At 42.4% G+C, this 20,275-nt stretch overlaps 1 protein-coding gene across 6 annotated transcripts in view; it reads right to left on the minus strand.

Annotated features, from left to right (window-relative positions):
• The window catches only part of PACSIN3 (protein kinase C and casein kinase substrate in neurons 3), a 324,322-nt gene that overhangs the window by 67,350 nt on the left and 236,697 nt on the right, over window positions 1-20,275 (minus strand). The gene's annotated exons all lie outside the window — the stretch shown is intronic.

The following is a 20,275-nucleotide window of genomic DNA, read 5'->3' on the forward strand; positions in this document are numbered from 1 at the left end:
ATTTACCTCAGATGTGGCAGCAGGGGAGGTTTTTTTTAAACTATTCACTATATACAGATTAGCTGGCCACAATCCAATAGACACAACTGCCTTTTTTTTTTAAACCCGTGGCATTAGTCTGGTAGTCGGTGCACAGTGCAAAGTGCAGCGGTGAAAGTATCATCCTCGTGTTAATGTAACCCACTCACAGGTCATTATCTTACCCATATGCTTTAATTTAAGCAAAAACTTTTATTGCTGAATACTGCTGCACTTGCGGCACTACAACATCCCCAAGCAGCTAAAAAGCAGCCATGTTTGTGCTGCCTCTGCAGATGTATAGCATTCATCTGTGCCTATACTTGTCTACATCACCAGTAACTCAGGACATAACAGAACTGAACATGGATAAGTTTGAACAGCTGAATGCTAACAATCCTTCTTTGGGTGGTGTTGCCTGGGGTGCTTACTGAAATTACTTGTTTTGGGGGGGGGGGTGAATTGTAAATCAGATCATCACTCGCAACCATTACTGGGTATGAATGACAGCATAGTGCACTGCAGCTTCATCTATGTCTGTTCAATCAAACTAGCCAGTTTCAACCATACAAAATAAAATGGCTTAAGTTTCTGCTCCAAGATTTTGCAAGGGCAAGCCTGTTTTACTCCCAGCACTTCTCTTACTTATATATACACTAATTACACACTCAACCTGCAGAGGAAGAGAAAAAAACACAGTGAATCTCTGCTGGAACAGATATACAACTTTACTGGCAATGATTTCTAAAAGGAAATGCAACAGGGAATTTACATCAGATAACTAAAACCATTGAATTTTAAACCTTGTCCACTATGCGTTCAGTAAAGTGTAGTGGGTGTTGACATTACTGCCAAAGGGAAAAACAATGGGGCTTAAACATGCCATCTAAAAATCCCACATCTTACAAACTTATCCCTGCAATCAAGGATTTTGAGAGGCAGGTGTAAGATTCAAGCTATCTCCTCCAGCTGTTTTTGTGAATATTTTTTTCTGGAAATCAAATACATTTTTAGACATAGAACAAGCTAAAAAGCGAGCCAATAAGGTGAATAGGACTCATTCTCCTCACAACAGAAAAGCCCACAGAGAGAACTTGCCAGTGAAACTTTTTCCTTTGTTCCAAAGGAAAATGATTGCACAACACAAAAAGCCCAAGTATGTTGAGTAGAAACATCAGTTTTTCTTCATTATCACATATGCATAGCTGGTCTGATGCATAGGCCAACAAGGCAGCAGACTAGAGCGCTGCTCTAGGAGGGGCACTTTTCCAGTAAACTGGACAGTGTAAACAAACCAGCATTGGGGCACCAGGTGGTGTGGCGGAGTGCTGTGGATCCCTTTTGCCTAGGGCACCACCTGAACTAATGCTGGATTTGGCAATCTACTTGCTTTTTCCCCTTTTGCCTTGTAAACTCTGTAGATAACATGGCTGCCTGTAGATTACTCTAGGAGTCTCAGCTGTGACAAGACGGAGTGTACCATTTCTGAAAGCTAAACACAACTAACTGGGAATATGAAAGTTTTTTTTTTTTTTTTGCATCTGGGAGGGATACAGAGCTAGGACAATAGTAAACAGTATCTGTGCAAGGGAAGAACACAGGATCTAGCATGGGGTTTCAGCATGATTAAGCCTAACTGTAAAACAGGTACAACCTTGTAGGTGCAGCTTTCTATTTCAGGCAACTGCCCCAACAAGAAGGGGTAACTTTCTTTTTTGGAAAGTGGACAGTTTTTCTTGCTGTGACTTTAGAGAGATTGTGGTTTTAAAAATGTTGTTAGTTTCTTGAAAGTATTTACTGAAACAAACGTCTGACAAAATGTAAGCTGGGCTCAAAAAGAGATAAGCCGCAGCTTCAGCCTGCCAAGCATTAATGTCCACAAGTAAACTGAAAGTTGGAAATATAGTCAAAAGAAATGTAACACAGCATATGCAATAAATTATAGCTTCTTATCAGAAAGAGTGCCTTATGAATTTTATCATAGAATGTCAATGGCATTGCAGGAATAGACCAAAAAAAGTATTGAATTACATTAAAACATGTACAGTGCAAAAAGCAATGCTACAGGATACACATTTAGCTAGAAAAGGATCATAAATATTTGGTAAAGCAAAGACTTCAGAATAGATACTCAGAGTATCAGGGACAAATGAAAATATGAGTTATATTGACTGCGAGAGGGGTTTATGTAGTGAGGGGGAAAAGACAATAATGGTGAATTTGTGAAAAAGGGCTATTGGCAGGGGAGGAGGATTACACTGCATTATATTCAAAAATACCAGAAAGGCTTCAGGAAGAGAGAAAGAAAAGTGTCTGAAGAGACAACATCCTTACAAAAGGGACCTTCATAAAGGGGCTAAGAAAAGACAATTATAGAATGGGCATCCACAACCCCTCCTTCCTGGGAACCAGAAACATTCTGGAATAAAAACCTGTTCCGTGCTGAAGCAAGGGGACAGGTTGACTGGTCCTCTATTCCACCAGACCCTGCATAACCACAGGAAAATGAGGGAGCATGCAAGGAGGAGGCTGAGGAAGGGACTTCTAAAGCATAAAAATAACTTTTAGATAAAGCAGAGTACACAGGTATCTGTTGTTTTCTGCTGCCAAACAGGAAGAGTGTCAGCCTGAGGGAAGCAGTAATCTGGCTGAAGGGCAGGGAAGACTAGATGTCAGATAAAGGTTGATTTGTCAAAAGGTTTTTTGGCCCCTACAACTCCAAGGGGACATGCCCGGGAAAATTCACTTAGGAACTCTCTTGCTCCTAGCAGGCAGTCTAGGCTGCCTAAGTACAAAATGTTTACATGGATAATTCCTCTGGAACTTAGATTTGCTTCAAGTCCTGCATAATATTGTTCTTATCCTGAAAAGCTTTAACCAAATCCACAGCAGCAGTATGAAAGAGATTCTGGTTGTCTAAGGCAGAATCTAATAGTTTGGTCTTAATCTCTTGGGTAAGGCATGAAGGTGCAACCAAGTGTATGTCCTCATGACAGATCCAGATGCAGGGCATGAAACTGGTTTGTTTCATCTCATGTTTCTGCCCATTTGCCAAAGAACATACACCATTTTGAATTAAACTGCTTCCTTTAGACAGGAATATGTAAAGACGTCAAGCACTGCCCCACTGCTTTACCAGCTTTCAAAGCAGGTCACAACACACTTTTTTTTTTTTTAAAAATCTTACTTTTCACTAGCTGGTATGTATATGGAGCAGATAAATCTCCATGCACTACAAAGAATTATGATTGGATCTCCGATTGTAACAAACTGTTGTGCGTTCAACATGGATGCCATGATTCACTTCTCAAGCTTTGCTCTTGAGGTGAATTACTTGGCATCCATGTCTCAAACACACAATCCACACCACTGACCCCAATCATAATCCTCTATACAATAACGCACGCACACACACAAACACCTCCCCAACTTTATGCTCATGTAACCCATGGAGAAAAAGAAAAATATTAAAATGACAGATGACTGTGATGCAGTAAACCACCACTAATAATTTCAAATTCACGAGCTGCAGTTTGTCCAGATGCAGGAAACATGTTGCAAACTTGTCCACTAGAATGCAAGTCACATGTGGGGAAAAAAATTCACAGTTGAACAAGTCATTTTATGGAGTAAAATGAGAAACTGTTGAGGGTTATGTTACTTCAGGATAGTTAAGAAGAAAATAATCACATAATTTACAACCACTATTTGTTAAAGTAATAAACCAGAGGAAGGTTCTAGAAATACTCAGCAGTGAACTGCAGCTCCAGTTCTACGAATTCTCAGATGGAGTCTCCATGAAGGCATTGTATCAGAGGCACCAGAGGTGATTAAAAAAACACTGATTACACCTATTATACCTGAATTCATTTTAGTTTTTCTGCTTTCTGTGTAGTTAGCAAACAAACATTAAAAAAAATCAAAAGTACAACAATACCTCAAATGATGACTCGTGCAGTGATAAAAATTGAAAGTAAGGATAAAACCAAGGACAATTCCATGTCTTTGGAGTATAAACCACTGGAAGCAAAGTCAATAAAACCAAAATGCTTTAATTTCAAAATAAGCACTTTCACAATTACCAATTGCTTCTTCAGACTGAAATCATCATGAAAGAAAGACATTTAAATAGTACATGTAGTCATACATTCATCCAATCACATAAAATTCTAGAAACACATGACCAATACAAAGTATCCGCCCCACTATCTATATGCATCTTACTTCATTCAATTCTGGTTTTAATGGGACCATGTCATCTAAACCAGATCCCTTATGCGCTCTTAACCTTAAGATCCAACATCTCGCTATGCTCAGTTTTATTCACCACATCACCTAATCTCATTCCTTCCTTTATAACATCTAGCACCTGAAACAAAAACTTGTGTTGTTCCCCTTCAATCTTATTATGCTTAGCTAGGGGCACTTGAGGTTAAGATTTTAACTTTAAGTAGTACAAATATTAAGCTGAGATTTCCTGTCTTTACTGTGGGTCAGTGAAAAGTGTCTGAAGTAAAAACATGCAAGGGAAAGTAGTGTCTGTGTGTCTGTGTGTGTGTCTGTGTGTGTGTGTCTGTGTGTGTCTGTCTGTGTGTGTGTCTGTGTGTGTGTCTGTGTGTGTGTCTGTGTGTGTGTCTGTGTGTGTGTCTGTGTGTGTGTCTCTGTGTGTGTGTCTGTGTGTGTGTCTGTGTGTGTGTCTGTGTGTGTGTCTGTGTGTGTGTCTGTGTGTGTGTCTGTGTGTGTGTCTGTGTGTGTGTCTGTGTGTGTGTCTGTGTGTGTGTGTTGTATGTTACAGTCATGTCTCCATCCAGAGTGGACATTCTGATAGCTCCTCTTCCCACTGAGCAAACATTCTTGCTGATATGTTTTTGTTCTTGGAAATGAAGGTTAAGTATTATGCATTACAGAATAAGAAAAAAACTTTTTTTTCTGTTCCAATGCATACATTTCACAGTGTGAAAGTAGCTGACTCCAAGTCAGCTGACCAGTCACGAGTTGAGTCCTACAGGGTTCGGTCCTAGGTCCTCTCCTGTTTGGTATCTACGTCTCTGAAGTCCAGGCCAACATGCAGGGACTCTGGCTGACAAAGTTAGCAGATGATTGCAAGTTGGGAGCCATTATTAACTCCCCAAGTGATGATGACATCCTACAGAAGTTACTGAGACCAACGACTGGTGTCAGAACCATGGCCTTAATCTCAGTGTCAAAAAATGTGTTGTCATCCCCTTTGGGAAAAACCCAGTTCCCATGAATTACCACGTTGATGGTAGTCCACTGAACACAGAAGGCATTATAAGAGATCTGGGAACAATCTGGGAACACAGGTTGACAGCAACCTCTCCTTTGATGACCACATTGCCACTGTGATCAGAAAGTCCTTCTATGCGGCACATCTCATTACTAAGGGTTTTGCATCCAGGAAGAAAGACGTCATTGTCTTCCTCTACTCTTGCCTCATTAGGCCAATCATAGAGTATTATGCCCATTTGGCATGTACCTCACTAGACACCTGCAACAATAGGAGAGGCCACAAAAATACAACAAAGAGGGCCTTAAACACTTGTCCTACATGGACAGACTAAAAAACTCCAACTATTCTCAGTCTCATACTGCCTCTGACCCACCTTTGTTAGAAATGCTACATCTAAAGAAATCCCAATCCCTCTGCACCACATGCTCCAGACACCTCACCCTCATTACCACAAACAGAATATGCTGGAGGGATAGATTCATAACCCAGAGACTGCCCATGCTATGGAACAGACTTCCCATACATGTCAAACAGAGCACCTCACTGGCCCTCTTCAACAGAAACCTTGATGAGTGGATGGGAAATAGAAAATTCACCCTGGCGATCACTTCAGTGGCTCTACTCGACAGAGACACTGGGAAGTAAGGTCGGGTGGCATGATGCCAGGGTAATCCTATGGGCTGTGCTTGTAAAGGCTCCAGGAACATTAGCCTAGTACACACTTATGTACCTATGAAGTATCAGAGATATCAGAAGTGGTGACATTTTTTTTTTTAATTTTATATTAAGAGGTTACTAACATTTATCTAGTATAAACTTGGGGAAACTGCACCAGTTTTCTTCTTTTGTGTGTTTTCTGGCTTTATCCAATTTTTGCCTTGCTTCTTGTTAAAGAGTTTTTTTCCTACTGTTTTGCAATATCATTGCATATTGCTTCCAGTGGCTTGGTTACAAATGGGTTGTAGAAAGCAATATTACACTGAGGCTCGGCTGCTGATTTGGCTCACTGTTGTGATCCATGGCATAATTAAACATTTTCTAAGCAGTGTACTTTTATCCTGCACTTTTATTTTTACTCCACACATCAACAAGTAAAAAAAAATTCACTCAAGATGGAAAAATTTAAATCAGCTGGAGTTAAGTTACTATCCGGCCTTTCCTTAATTGCACAGTTAGATTTCTAAATTTCCAGCATCACAAGTCCAGAAACAAATCCAGTGCAAAAGGCTGGCTAGAATAAAAGGGAAGCTTCAAGTGCCCCTAATTTGGACCCCTTTTCCTAAGGGAAGGGTAGAAGACCAATGCAGGACACCCCACTCACCTGTGGCAATTGCATGCAGTGCAGCAGATAATCTGCCTTGAAGGTCAGGGAAATGCCAGAATAAATGTCATGTGGCACCATGAAGAAGCAGTGAAGCAATTAGAATGTCAGGATTGTACAGACATACTTCTATGAAATAAGAGCAAAAAAACAATATAAAACAAACACTACTTATATGAATTCAGCTAGCAGAGCTCCGCCCACACAGGAGTGCCTGCAAGCAACAGAAATCCATAATGGATGGATTAGCTAGGCTATTTCCTGAAGGACCAAATTATAAAACATAGTAAATGTATGCACCTTGTGTGACTAGCTCTAGACATGCAAAGAGGAGGGGGGTGATGATCATGAATTTGCAGGTTACAAACCTAAATTTTCTAGTTATGCAGTAAAATAAATTACTGCTTTTGTCAAGCAGGTAAGATAGTGCAAGAATAAAATGGTTGAGATATTGTTACAGCACAGATAGATGTTTAGAAATGCATGTGATGGTCTATAAAACTGCCCTTGTGGGATTGTAAATGTAAGAAGTGCTCACTCATAACTTTTGCCCAAAGAAACAAGGTGCGTGTGCGCGTGGGTATGTGTGTGTGCGCATGGGTATGTGTGCGCGTGGGTATGCGTGCACGCATGAGTGTACATGTGTTTGCACACGTGCATGGGTACGTGTGGGCACGCACAATGCATGAGGGGCTGATGAATACTCGGAGTAAAAAGGAATGTCTAACAGGAATGCTAAACACCAGGGAATTGCTGGTGGAAAGCTCACTGTGTACTTACCTGCCTGGCCTTAAGGCATAGCTAGTATAAAACTTGCATTTTCTGTTTATATACAAACCTCATATGTTTGAGTGAGTCTTGGTATATTTACTTAGAGCTGCTCATTGTTTAGCGACGACAGAAAGAGAATTTTGCTTGCATCTGAAGCCATCCTTGGCTAGAAAAATGAAATCCGGTATTATTTTGCACTTGCATTGCTTATTTCCATTACATTGTGAAAGATTTGTGCTATTTATTATTTTACCTGTACTCGTTTAGAGTTTTAAGTTGCATTTTTAACTGCTCTAAGGGCTACTGTTCTACATTTCAATACTCAATATCTACTGTTTCAGGCATCTGTTTTGTGATTCCCTAACACTTGAGCTCCAAAACCAGTTATTTTACATTAAAAGGAAAGTACAGTTTTGTACCTACCATAAATGTAGATGTCCGAGAGGAATGCATCTGCAGTCTTTACAAATGGGTTGTCCTGTCGTCAGGCAGCCCTTTGGTCGGCCGGATTCCAAAGTCTGGGTCTGGCTTCGGCTGGTGTCGCACTTCACCCGACGTCATTGCGGCAGTCATTCGGGTATAAAGGCATCAGCCGATGCCATTTTCCTCAGTGTTTCTTGCCCCAGATGCCAGGTGCCCTCTTGGATGGCTAAATTTGGATAAATGCCAAAGTTTCCAAATAGTAGAGAGCAAACACACAAAATAAGCATGTATGTACATATATACAAACAAATACACCATAATAGATCCCCCCCAAGCTAGCTGAAGATTGGTAAGTACCCTAGGAGTACCTCAGAGGGGAAGGAGGGTGGGTAATCCTGACTGCAGATGCATTCCTCTCGGACATCTACATTTATGGTAGGTACAAAACTGTACTATGTCCTTCAAGGATGCATCTGCAGTCTTTACAAATGGGTAGAATACCATAGCTAGACTAGGGGAGGAGGAAATGAGAATATATTATGGTGTAGTCAGCATCCCTTGCAAAACAGCAGTGGCAAAACCAGCATGGGATTTAGAGTATAGAGGTAAATTATAATGCTTGGCAAATGTATGCACAGAGGTCCAAGTAGCAGCCTCTATAATGTCCTTGGTAGCCACTCCTCGTAAGAAAGCTGTGGTAGTGGCTGTAGCCCTTGTGGAGTGAGGCCTGATGTTCTCTGGAGTTTTCTTTCCAAGGTAGGAGTAACAAAATCTAATGCAATTTCCTATCCATTTGGAGATTGTCTGTTTAGAAATTGGTTTTCCTTCCTTTCCTGTTGCATATGCTACCAGAAGCTGGTCAGTTTTTCTATTGTTTTTTGTCCTGTCCAGGTAGTAGCGTAATTGTCTGTGTACATCCAAGGTATGCAAGAGCTTTTCTCCCCTGTTCTGTGGATTGGGGAAGAATGTAGGAAGGTGGATAGCCTGATTTAAAGAGACTCTGGATACCACCTTAGGCATAAATGTAGGGTTTGTTCTCAAGGACACTATCTTGATGGAAGATCAGGAAGGGTTGTACTGCCATTAATGCCTGTAGTTCAGAGACCCTTCTTGCTGAAGTTATTGCCAGCAGGAAAGCAGTCTTCCAGGATAAGTATTGCAATTCTGCTGTAGCTGCTGGTTCGAAAGGAGGTAGAGTCAGTTTTTCTAGCACAAAGTTCAAGTCCCATGCTGGCAATGGAGGTTTCCTGGGAGATTTTACATTTTTAATTCCTCTCAGAAACTGTCTGAGCAGAGGATGCGAGAAGACAGGAGGATCCAAGCTGTATTCTGCTGAAATAGCTGATGCATGTATCTTGATGGAGGAATAGGACAGGCCTGTATGAAAGAGCTCCGCCAAGTACTCCAGGATGTTGGCTATGTTCACCAGTGTCACATCTTGCCCCTTTGCAGTACTCCAGATGAGATATCTTTTCCATTTTGCTGCATAATTCTTTCTTGTTGGAGGTCTACGAGCCTCCAGGATTATGTCTTTAACCCTTTGGGATAAATTTGGGTTAATTGCTGTTATGTAATGTTCCAGGCAGTTAGCTGCAGAGTTGTTAGGTGTGGATGGTGTATGTTGTAGTTTTTCTGTGTCAGCAGTAATGGGATCAGGGGCAGTGTCCATATTTGTTCCCGGGACATGCTCCTCAGCAGTGGATACCAATGTTGTCTTGGCCAGTCTGGGGCTATCAGAATAATCCTCGGACGTTCCTCTTTGATCTTGAGAAGCACCTTGTGCATCAAAGGAAGTGGTGGGAATGCGTATGCTGTCAGGCTTTTCCAACTGAAGGATAGGGAGTCCACCTTCCAAGCAAGTGGGTGGTAAGTCCTTGTGCAGAATTTCTTCAACTGGTGATTGAATGGGGATGCAAACAAGTCTATTTGTGGTAATCCCCATTCTCTTGTGATGGTTTTGAAGATGTCCGGATGCAGCATCCATTCGTGGGCATCTGTTGTAGTTCTGCTTAATATGTCTGGTAGAATGTTTTCCTTCCCTGGTACATAAATTGCCTGTAACTGAATGTTGTAGTTCAGAGCCACATCCCATAGGTCCAGTGCCAGCCGGCATAGAGGGTATGAGTGTGTGCCTCCCTGTTTGTTGATGTACCACATAACTGTGGTGTTGTCTGTCCTTATCATCAACTGGCCTTCTTGGAGAAAAGGTCTGAATGCCTGGATTGCCAATTTTACTGCCATCATTTCTTTTAGATTTATGTGCAGATGCAGCTGGTCTTGAGTCCATAGGCCTTGAATGCACTTGCCCATCATGTGTGCCCCCCAACCGAGGTCTGAGGCATCTGTCGTGATGGTTTGTCTTGGTTGACTTTTGCAGAAGGGCAGTCCTGTGTTTGATTGACAGGCCTGAGCCCACCATAAGAACTCTTGCTTCAGGCATGGGATCATTGGAATTTTGGTTTCTAGGCTGTGCTTGTGCTGAGACCACAAATTCTTTAGGTACCACTGTAGCTTTCTCATATGCAGCCTGGCATGAGGGACCAGTATTATGCAGGATGCCATGAAGCCTAGAGCTTGTAGCACTTTTCTTGCAGTTAGATGGCTCTGCTTTGGTAATGCCAAGAAGTAGAGAGGAAGTTGCTCTTTCTTTTCTGCAGTTAGAAATGCCATTTGTTTTGATGTGTCCAATTCTGCACCCAGAAAGGTTATTCTTTGGGATGGAATCAGCCTTGACTTTTTTGTATTGACTGTATATCCCAGGGCTTGCAGCAGGTAGATGACTCTTTGTAAGTCTTCTGTTAGTTTTTGTTGTCCGCTTGTATCAGGCAGTCGTCCAGGTAGGGATAGATTTGAATTCCCTGAAGTCTGCAATGAGCGATTACTGATGCCAGGCATTTCGTGAACACTCTGGGCGCAGTAGATAAGCCAAAGGGCAATGCTGAGAATTGATAATGCTCTGATCTTGCAAGAAATCTGAGGTATCTTCTGCAAATTGGTCTTATGGGGGACGTGCAGGTATGCCTCCTTGAGATCTAGAGTTACCAGCCAAGACTCCTTGCCCAGCATGGGAAGAAGCTGCTGTAGGGTCAGCATTTTGAATTTTGGAACAATGAGGAATGTGTTTAAAGCAGACAGGTCTAGAATAGGCCTCCATTTGTTTTCCTTTCTTGGTACCAGGAAGAGCCTGGAGTAAAATCCCTTCCCTTGCTCCGTAAATGGTACCTTTTCCACAGCTCTCATTCTTAATAATTGAGATATTTGTTTTAGAGCTTCTGCCCTTTGAGAAGGTGGTAGGTTTGGCATTCCTCTCTTTCCTGGTAGTGTATGAAAATGGAACCTGTAACCTTTGTCTATAGTCTGCAAAATCCATTTTTCTCTTGTAATGCAGTGCCAGTTTCTTGAAAATAATGTTAGCTTTCCGCCTAAGGGTGCTTCTAGTTGTTCCCTGGTAGGCGGTGCCACCGCCAAGTCACTGTGATTGAGTTGTTGTAGTGGTGGTGGCTGTATCCGTGCCTCGTTGGTTGTTACCCTGCCACTGGCGACCCCTGTAGGCAACCCCTGGATTGGTTCCTGCCTCTAGAGCGCCTATTCCTGCCTCTTTGTGCCTTAGAGGAGTCCGGAAAGGACCAATTCTTGGAGGGCCAGTTCCTGCTAAACCTTGGAGGTTGAACTTGTAAGAAATCTTTCACTGTTTGCACAGATTTTGCTTCCTCTTCCATCTTTTTTAGTACCTGCTGTGCGGGGGCACCAAATAAATTGACCTTGTCCATAGGTGCATCCAAAAGCTTAGATTTGACATGGTCTGGTAATGCCTGTTCTTTCAACCATGCATGTCTCCTGATAACTGTGCCAGTCATGGCTGATCTAAAGGAAGCCTCCAGTGCATCATAGCCACATTTTAAAGAATGGTTACTAACCTGCTGTATGTTATGTAACATTTCTTGAACATACTTTTATCTAAAGATTCTTCAGAGGACAGCTTTTAGTCAACTGGTCAAGCATAAACTCTTGATATTGAATCATATGAAATTGGCAGTTCAAAGCTCTAGCTGACAAAGTAGCAGAGGTGTAAACTTTTTACCCCATCTCTAAGGACCTGGATTCCCTTTCAGAGGGGAGGGGTTTTTAGAAGAAGTAGCTGCTACAGCTTTAGGGCCCTGGGAGATAGTCTCTGGATCTGCAAAAGGAGCCTTATATAAGTGGTGATGAGTGTCCGGGACCCTGTAGTACCTATCGGGCTTAGCAGGAGCCGGAGGTAAAGTATCAGGAGCAGTGCAAGCATCATTAAATGCATCAACAACAGATAGAACTGGAGGTATAGCTAAAGGCCTATGCTGTGGCAAATGTAGAAAGGTCCTAAGCCTTTTTCTAGAGTCTGAGAAATCTTGGCCCTGCCACTGGAATTGTTCCCTCATAGCATGCAAGGTTTCCCCAAAGGAAAATTCCTCAGGAGGAGAGGCTGAAGGGATGGACTCCTCAGCATCAGAGTCTTCGTAAGGAGAATAAGAAGCCTCAGGAGGGTCTGTATGTTCTGAGTCATCAGAGGAATCATCTGTGGCTACTGGCTCAGGGGGCTCTGCTCTAGGCCTCTTTTCTGGAGGAGGGAGAAGGCCCTGTCTGGATGAGGCTGGGCTCCACGAATTAAAGAGATGAGATCCTCTGCCAAAGAAAGCATATGGGAGCTGGTGCTGGGCCTGTGAGAGGGGGGCTTGGCAGGCACAGGTTTTGATGCTTTGGCTGCTTTAGCCCTGGCAAAGGCCTTAATAGACATAGCTGGAGGAGGCCTAGCAGCTCCACGTGCAGGGGTAGAAATATCTAGGGGAATGGTGTCTGATAAATCCTGTGAAATCGCAACAGAAAGTTGGATTTCAGAAGCCGTTTCTACCAGGTTAGAAGAGGCCTCGGTAGAAAGCAAGTCATCGGCTGAAGAAAGAACCGCTTGCTCGGTTTCGGCCGAAACCGAGACACTCGTGGTTTGCTTAACCGCGGTTTCGGCCAAAACCGCGGACCGCGAGTGTCGGTCCTTTTCTTTGCGTTTTTTGGTTATTTGCGTAGTCGGAGGATCCGACGGCATAATGTAGGCAAAATCGGAGCCAAAAATCTGTTCAGCAAAGTTCGAGCGACGTCTAAGCGTCCGTCGGTTAAAAGAAGCACAGGCTAGACAAGCTGCTACGTCGTGGTCTGGGCCTAAACAATGTATGCAATAGGAGTGGAAATCTTTATGAGGTATTTGTTTCCCACAAGATAAACAGTTATTAACTTTCTCTGACATCGGCTGAGGAAAGAAAGAGTCCCCAATGGGGTACTTAGCTTTATAGAAGTCTTCGAAGTAGTATTCGGTAGTAGTAATCTCTGGATCTGACCGACCGGCACTTGCGAACAGCTTCTGCTTCGGGCGCCACGCGGCAAGAAAGACTGAGGAAAATGGCGTTGGCTGATGCCTTTATACCCGAATGACTGCCGCAATGACGTCGGGTGAAGTGCGACACCAGCCGAAGCCAGACCCAGACTTTGGAATCCGGCCGACCGAAGGGCTGCCTGACGACAGGACAACCCATTTGTAAAGACTGCAGATGCATCCTTGAAGGACATCTGCACACTTGTGGCAGGAGAGGGATGATTTCACCTGTCAGAGCTGGGAATTGCTGGTGGAAAGCTTACTGTGTGCTTACCTGATTGGCCTTAAGGCAAAGCTAGTACAAAATTGCTTTTTTTCTGCTTTTATACAAACTTCACATTTGCGCAAGTTTTTGGCTCATTTACTCAGAGCTGCTCATCATTTGGCAATGTCATAGACAGAGAGTTTCCTTGTATTTGAAGTCATCCTTAGCAAGAAAAATTAAATTTTGCAGTTGTACTGCTTGTTTTCATTACATTGCAAAAACATTTCTGTTACTTATTGTTTTTCCTGCACTTGCTTAGAGTTTTAATTTACATTTTTTTAACTGCTGCAAGGACTGCTATTCTGCCTTTAAACACACTGTAGCTACTATTTTTCAGTGCTTTTAGGCATCTGTCTTATACTTCCCTAACACTTGAGTCTTAAGGCAGATTTTTTCTGATCGGATAAGCCTCTCATTTGTGCCAAGCTCACAACAGTGGTGCTCTGTATATATGTAATCACCTGAAGTTGCACTTTCCCTGTAAAAACTACCTTGGAAATTTACCTCAGTCCCATGCTACTCAAGGACCAACTAGCTTGTGCACTGAGCAGCATTTCTGCATTTATTTAGGTTTAAATTACATTACAGCACCCAGGACCATCATGGCTCAAAGAGCAATTGGTTTGGGCACCGGGCAGCATCACTGGATAGGTTAGCTATAGGTTACACCAAGCAAGCACACATCTCTTATCCGGTTGTAAATACCCTCCACTCCTTTCCCTTGTCAAGCACACATTGGGACTTGCAACCATGGATAGGCATTTTCTTGCTATCTCTGCACCTAGCTTGGTGCAATGTAGTAATTGCGGTATGTACACAGGCAACCACAATTCTGTAACAGACAATACAGTATGCAAGAGATATAGTTACATAATGTCACTGGAGATTAGACTCTCTCATAAGTACACAAATAACACCAAACAGGTTGTCAGCAACGCACGCACACATACAAGCATGCACACACATACACACACACACACACACACACACACACACACACACACACACACACACACACACACACACACACACACACACACACACACACACACACACACACACACTACTCACTGCACTCACAAAGGATGACACAAAGACCCAGCGGAAGTGCTCATATGTAAATTATGTAAACCTCAAAGGCCTTTCAGATGAAGCCCTTAGAAACCCCACATGTATACAAACAAGACAACTTTAACAACAACACACAAAACCGCATATAACTGTGTTTCAACTACCCACGCCAAAACCTAATATTTTAGTTAAAGGAGACTCCACTGAGAGACGCACTGATGTCTCTCACCAGAATGGACAAGGAGAAGGTTACAGTTAGTTGCATGTCAAGGGCCAGGATTCACAAGATCATGCAAGCACTCAGGTCACCAAACCCAAAGTTCCAGTATGACTCATAGTCCATGTGGGCATAAGTGACTGGAGATGTATCTTCTTGGACTATATGGAGAGAGACATGACTGAGCTCTCAGATTCTCTCTCACAAGCAGGTATGAGCCTAGAACTGAGCAGCATTTTACCATCTGCAAGGATGATGCCACAATACCAACAGAAAATGATTGGCTTTAATAATTGGCTTAGGTACTGGTGTCATTCCAAAGGGGTCCAATATTTGTCTGGGACAGCATAGTTGACAGGCCACTCTACTTTGCCAGGGATGGTCTTCACCTGTTACCACTACTCTTGGATATTGGCCAAAACATTATCCAACCCTACAGTTCCAACTTTCCAACATAGCAAAATCTACTCAGGATAAGCTAAAGGTATTACTACTCAGTGCTAGGAGTCTCAACAAAAGGCTGCACTCCCTGGAAGCACTTCTCACCTTGAAGTATAATAAGAGATGTGCAGTTACTCAGACATGGTTGAAAGCGATAGAAAGCACACTAGCAATGAATGGCTATAATGCCTTTCATATGTTCTGATCACCCACTGCACATGACAGGGCAAAAGGCAGATGTGTATTTACCTATATAAAGTATAAGCACACCTCAAGGGTGGTCAAAGAATATGACATGCCCAACTAACCATAAGAAAAATTCATTACCATATTCCTGCTAGCTACAAGTTCCTCACCATGAACCAGGAAGCCCATACAACATACCTGACGTTACTTGAATCACTCACCATTTAGCCCAAAACTATACTCATGGTTGATTTTAACTACCCTAACTACCTCTCCATTAACTGGGAAGAATACATGACCACTAACGTGCAGGCCTAACGATTTCTAGACTTTGTTAATGCAAATGCCCTGGAGCTAGTCTGCACTCCCATTAGAGATACAAATATCCTAGACCTGGTACTCACAAATATGGAACAGAGCTGCACCCCAAACTGTGGTGTCCTCACTGGTTAGATCAGATCACAAAGTGGTCTCGTATAAAATAAATATAAACACAGACCCCCACCACCTAACCCCAAAGTCTTCACGAACTTTTCAAAGGCAAACTGCCTCCAATTAAGTGATGATATAGCTAGTTTCAATGTTTCCCCAATGCAGAAAGGACAGAAGCCTATACAGAGGCTTACATAAAAGCCCTGTATGACCAATATAGACAACTGCACAGAAAGAGCAGTACTACATTGAAATAAGCCTATGTCAAGCCACCTTGGTGAATTGCTTGGTATAAACAGTGTGTACAACAAAAGAAAAAATCCTGGCTAGAAATAGGACAGAATGTGCACAGTAAAGCAAAAAAAAAAATCCTTCAGACTACACAAGTAAATCAGGGAACTAGTCAAATTTCAAAAGCAAATTTTGAGGCAAAAATAGCCTCCCAAACTAAGGATAACCATAAGGCATTTTTCAGTTATGTCTGCAATTTTATGCACAACACCAATTATCAGTGGTGGATCTACTATGAAACTAATGAAGCTTAAGCTTAAGCTTCAGGGCCCCTAAACCTGGAAGGGTTATTGAAACAACTTTTTTTTTTTAATGAGTGAAATTTTCAACAAAATCAATGGAGTTTAAGCGTTTATTAAAATAAGGTTATTTTAGTGAGAGCATCATAAGCCAATCAGTTTAAGTTAGAATATGCTCTAATACCCATTTTATACGGCCTCAAAATGCCCCTGCAATTGGTCAGATTTCAAAATTTCTTGGAGGCTTGCAGTGTTCAAACCCCCAGCTGTATGGGCTCGTTGAGCTCGCCAGAATCTACACTTTGGCAGTTGGATCCTCAAATCCTTTTCTGGTGCATGGGTTAATAGTTTTACAGCTCAGCCCTTAGGCTACAATTGGAACCATAAAAAGACATCTGAATTCTCAAATTGGCCACACTTGTCCCACATTTTAACAACAAAAATCAGATTTTCACCTCTTTATCCTAATGAACCCCCCACTGATGACCTTCTTCCGACTTCCTCTCTAGTACAGAATGAACCAATACCTTTTGCCACGCATTGATGTTGGGTAGTGTGATTTTCTTTCTTTCCTCCAAGTTTTCTTTTTCTTCTTTTTTGGTAAGTTTTGATTATATCTTTGTTAGTGTTCAGTGTTAGAGATGTATAGGTCAAGGAGTACTTATAAGCTTGGTCCATAGTTAGCACAGAAGCATATTTGTGTTTGTATATTTCTGCTGTTGTGTTATCCAGCAGTTAGTACTCCAGTTCCCATATTTACTGAGATATTTCTGTTTTCCAGCATGAGATTTTTATATTTTGCTTCTTTAGTTCAGCTTTTTTGAAGTGGCAGAGCTGGCCTATTTCTCATTTACTGTATTTCTAGTGGTAGAATTCTTTGTAGACAGTTCAATGCAAGTATTCACACATGGGTCATGTCGAAGGTAATGCCTTTACAACACTTTACCAGAGTCATTTTTTCTTGTTGTGTCCAGTCCTCCCCAGCACCATCTATTGTTTTTATATAACCACTGTTTCACTTCTACAACATTTTTTCTATTCAATATTTATTCTGCAGAATCTGATTGGTTTTGGGCATTTTTGTGGACGGTACTGTTTGAATAAAATGTATATTTGATAAGGAATAAAGCAAAATGAACTAACAACTTTATGGCTGTAATTGTATTCTTTTCATGTATTAGTGCTTTGGCATTTGGGTACATTTTATATTTCATTGATCAATCATTACAATATTACTCTCTCTGTGTTTGTATGCCTATTACCATCATATTATTTTTATTTTAACTGTATATACAGTATGTTATTTTTCACTACAATAGTAATTTATTTTTGGCAACCCCCCCCCATTCTCTGCCATTTGGGCCTTGAGATCCTTGCAAAGGCAGCAAGGCCCTTTGGACCTTGTTGGATGTTGCCATATTGTTGCTGTTGCAAAGGGGACAATAACAATTCCAGCTTCAGTGTCCCAAAAATGTAGGTCTGCCACTGCCCACCATTGTGCACAATTAGTTATAGATGGCATCACCTACAGTCAAGCCAGAAGATGCAACAAAGCTGCAGGCTGAACAATAATCTCAAGTTATACTTCTCCATCACCTCTAGTTACCTGCCCCCCCATTCCTCTACCAGTTATCACCAAAGAACAGGTGGCCACTGCACTCTCTAAAGCTAAAAATATGGCTTTGATGGATCCCAACGATATGCCAAGATACCTCTTAAATAGCTTGAAATAGGACCCATCAGGCCCACTAGGATCTCTTTGTCCCAGTGAAGTGGTGGATAGCAAAAGAGCCTCTGCTTAAAGGGGGACCATCAACTGACCAGGAAATTACAGACCCATAAGCTTGACAAGTCTTATATGCAAAGTCATGGAAAAAAATAATCATGCACATGATAATGACAAGAAACCTCCAAACATGGATCCAACTTAATTCAGCTTTGTTATGGGCAGGTCATGCCTAAGTCTAGTGGATTTGTTTGAGAAAGTTACTAGGACCATGGATTAGGATAAAATAGTGCATCCTACCTACCTTGACCTCTGCAAGACATTTGACAATTCCCCAATCAGGTATTATAGATACACTCACAAAACTGGGCACAAATTCCTAGGTCACCAGATGGATAGACAAATAGCTCCCGGTCAGGACACATGTTACTGAAGTGGGTAAATCCAGAATAAGCAAGAGGCCAGTTACTAGTTGTGTGCCACAGGGCTTGGTGCTAGGAGCTCTCCTGTTTAGAATATACTTCCCAGAAGTTAAGGCAATGTAGAAGGTCTCTGGCTGACAAAGTCTGCCAATGCAATGTTGATATCCTTCAGGAGAATCAGACACAGACAAATGATTTGTGCCAGGGCCATGGCCTACAATAAATGCAAAAAATGCATAGTCATACCCTTTGGGAAATCAAATACCCCTGCAAATTTCAACATTAATAGCACATCCCCAAGACTGGACTCAGAGATGAGAGATCCAAGTACAGAGATAGACAGCCTGAACTTTGACAGTCATGTGTCCACAGTAGTGACGAAGTCCTATGTGGCACAGCTTATAAGTAAAGCTATGGCATCCAGATCCAAGGACGTTTCAGACCAATAGAATAAAATGCACCTTTTTGCATGTACTTGACTAGGCACTTACAACAACTGGAGTGACCTCAGAGGTTCCACACAAAGAAAATACATGGTTGTCAACAATATGTCTTATGCAGATAGACTGAAAGCCCTATCCCTTTACTCTGTTTCCTACTGACTACTAAGGGGTGACCTGTGCCTAACCTACAAGGCAATCACAAATCCAGCCCTGACAGAACTGTTACATACTTAAGACTAACAGCATGAGGGCCACCTGGTCTAGGTATCTAAACCTGGTCTGTGACTTGAACAAAACATGTTGGAAAGACAGGTATGTGTCTCACATTACCCCTTCTGTGGAACAGGCTTCCTCGACATGTTAAGCAGAGCCCTTCCCTAGACCGCTTCAAATGCAATTTGGATCAATGGATGGGGAACTGTAAATTCACTCCAGGGGTAGTGCCTATGTACCTTATGGACAGGGACAGTCTGTAAAATACTCAGAGGTCCAGACATAAGCCATTCTCTAGCCACTAGGGATAATAAATAGGGTAAAAGTATAGTATTACTGGATAGGCTTGCAAGGGCTCTTAAGCTGTTAGCATAATGATCTCCCATGAACCTACAAATATATAGTTCATGCACATCTAAGCAGTATTTTTTTCCATTTACCATCCAGGTTTGTTTACCTAACCAGCAAAGTTTACATTAGGGACACACCAAAAGAACTGTGTTACTTTGTTTTTAGATATGTCTGTAGCATCCCCATACCATCCCTGTAATTTAAGCATACACAAAAATCATGACTAGACAAGAAGTTCCCCCCTTCCCCCAGCAAGTCCACCAAGAGTACTCAAACCTAGTTGTCCATGCTCACCATCAGCAGACCACACAGTAGATGTACAGTTCCTCTTCTCTCAAGATACATGGCCTTGCCACAACCCAGGAAAAGAACCCTACCCACACCAAGGCACACTGCCACACATATACCCATTGCCACACATGTGGCACCTTAAGATTACACTGCTCACTGGTGCAGAGATCCAAATGTAGTGTATTACAGTATATGGCACAGCATCACAACTCCTGTCACTGAATCAGTGTGTGTGCCTGTGTGTGCGCGCGCGCCTGTGTGCGTGCGCGCCTGTGTGTGCGCGCGCCTGTGTGTGTGCGCGCCTGTGTGTGTGCGCGCCTGTGTGTGTGTGTGCGCGCCTGTGTGTGTGTGCGCGCCTGTGTGTGTGCGCGCCTGTGTGTGTGCGCGCCTGTGTGTGTGTGTGTGTGTGTGCCTGTGTGTCGGAGAGGGGGAGCAAAGCTGACAAACTGTTCTCTGCTTTGTACACACCTATGCAGGGCAAGTACCCTCAGTGTTCCACAATTCT

Source organism: Protopterus annectens, chromosome 9.part0 (assembly GCF_019279795.1).
Source record: "Protopterus annectens isolate FY-2018-M chromosome 9.part0, PAN1.0, whole genome shotgun sequence".
NCBI classification, from domain to species: Eukaryota; Metazoa; Chordata; order Ceratodontiformes; family Protopteridae; genus Protopterus; species Protopterus annectens.